The 2,158-nt window shown below is 40.0% G+C and overlaps 1 long non-coding RNA gene across 2 annotated transcripts; it reads left to right on the top strand.

Moving 5' to 3' along the window:
- Nucleotides 1-1,449, top strand: LOC129755767 (uncharacterized). Of its 2 annotated transcripts, none has more exons than XR_008739325.1 (3): nucleotides 1-146; nucleotides 1,037-1,133; nucleotides 1,283-1,449. It is a non-coding gene; the product is annotated as an uncharacterized LOC129755767 (long non-coding RNA). The 2 variants fall into 2 exon arrangements; XR_008739326.1 differs by having other exon boundaries at nucleotides 1,037-1,190.
- Nucleotides 1,450-2,158: the final 709 nt, after the last annotated feature.

Raw genomic sequence — 2,158 nt, 5'->3', positions numbered from 1 at the left:
CAGTTTGCAGCCAACAGCACCAGTTCGGCCATCTTTGCTTTGCTTTCCTTCAGTTCGGTTAGTTCGTGAGGCGCTGTCCGTTCCGGATTTCGTCGAAAGTTCGGTGGGTTTCCGGTCGTTTTGCCCATTCTTGGGTAGGGATAAGGGTGAGTGTGCATCCGGTGCGTTCGGATACCATGAGTAACCACCGGGAAAGCTGGTGCGACCGTGCTGTTAGTTTTGTGGAATTGTGTTGAGCAACAAAAAAGTGATGGGGAAAAAAGTGGCGTGAGATTGTGTGTGCTGGAAAAACAGAAAGCATTTCCTCGTTGGATTTGGGAGCGCATTTTTTACGTGACCTTTTGGTTTAAGGGAATTGGTCATTTAACACCAACCGGAAGTCAACCACAAGTAGTTTGTGCTTATGTTGTTTTCCAGACGAACAAACGGAAGGCTTGCAGTGAAGAAGAGTTTTTTTTTGTTGCTTGAAGCACACGCAACACGGGGAAATCCAGGATAGCCGAAATTTCCCCCTATGCTCATTAGCTATGCTGCCTTTGGTTATGCCGTGCCGTGCCTGTGAAAACGATGATTTCCATACTGGTGTGGAGACCACTAAATAAAGAAGAGCCCAACAAAAATTCTCACGGTCTGCTCTAGTTTTACTTTCTTGAATCATCATAACAGCAGAAACCGAATAGAGCGAAAAAAATTGCTTGCATTTCACTTTTTGTTCGCGCTAGGCTGGCATTGCACTTTGTGATCCGACCGACCAGCAAGCGGAATATTTTTTTTGAATGTCTGCACCCCGAAAACCACTTTCTTTGTGTGACTGTCTGGTTTCTCATTTTCCATGATTAGCCAAAGCTAATTGATCCAGTTTCCCCAATTCTCCCCCGCTTGATTTGATTACTTATAATAGACAACCCAAAAAAAACCTATTGTCCCCCCCACATCAGTTGTTTCTCCCCATCAAAAGCGCATCAGACGACAAACAACAAACTAACGGAGGAAACAAAAAAAATCCGGATGTTTGAGTCTTTCTATCTTCCCGTAGCTCACATCTTGCCCGTGTAAGAGATTGCAGAAAGCCCGCCTGCCGCCAAGATACATGAAGCCAGGAACCAGTCGGAGAAGGCGAAAGAAAAAAAAATGTAAGGAAACTGCGCGACAACTAAACAAAACCGGATCTAGCAGAGCAGTCGCGTAATGTTGGTGGCTCTTCTTCACCTTCCCTTTTGTTTTTGGATTAGAGGACAGTAAATGACCATGTTAAACTGTTTCTCTTAATTTGTTGTTTTAGATTTTTTCTCTACTAACCATCAAAAAGGAAGAAAAATCCCCGAAGAGATTTCTATTGGAATTGACGCGTTCGACGAATGTTATTGTTAATTTTTCATTCTCTAAATTCGGAGAAAGTCGTTCTTTGAATTTCACAAATTGTTAGTTGCTGTCAGGCCGTCACGAGCCAGTAGGGTGAGTACAGTTATTTTTTATGAACCTATTATTCACTGTGTTCGTTTAGCTTTTTTTTAAATCTATTTCATCCATTCATCACTTCGTAGAAAAATTCAAAACAATACGAAAATCCACTTCAAATTACTAAAACGACCATGGAGTGGTCAAATACTTTTTTTTGTTCTACGAAGCTTCATAAAGGTTCATTTACATTTGTTCGGATATGTATCTAGTAGGTATTGTCGATTACAGCCTCGCAACTTGAATTAAAAACGCGATCTGATTTTAGGATCGCTTCCATGAAGAGCTAATCTCATAGGAACTCCGTTTCGCTTTCAACTTTAAATATGTAATGAATAGCTGCATTCAAATGAAAATTGCGAAAAATATCCACGATGCTTTTTTTGGATGGAAAAAAATTGAACAAATGATATGGAAAATGTAAAAATATAATGCAAGTAAATATGGACGACCCCTTTTGATGTTGTCTTATACACAATTTAAAATCAGGGAACGACTGCTCATTCCAAAAAATTCCTGCATATAAATTTTCGTCTCGATCTGATGCATAATACCACAATAAATGCAAAAACATTGAACAAATAATATGGACTATTTTCCAATTTGATACAAAGAACCACCGTGTCTCCATCCGTTACAAAACAACGTAGTTATTACAAAACACATTGGGCAATTAATATGGACGACCCTTTCGTCAGTC

This window comes from Uranotaenia lowii, chromosome 3, assembly GCF_029784155.1.
Source record: "Uranotaenia lowii strain MFRU-FL chromosome 3, ASM2978415v1, whole genome shotgun sequence".
NCBI classification, from domain to species: Eukaryota; Metazoa; Arthropoda; class Insecta; order Diptera; family Culicidae; genus Uranotaenia; species Uranotaenia lowii.
Note: the sequence above shows the minus strand (reverse complement) of the source record. Positions and strands in the feature narration are given on the sequence as shown.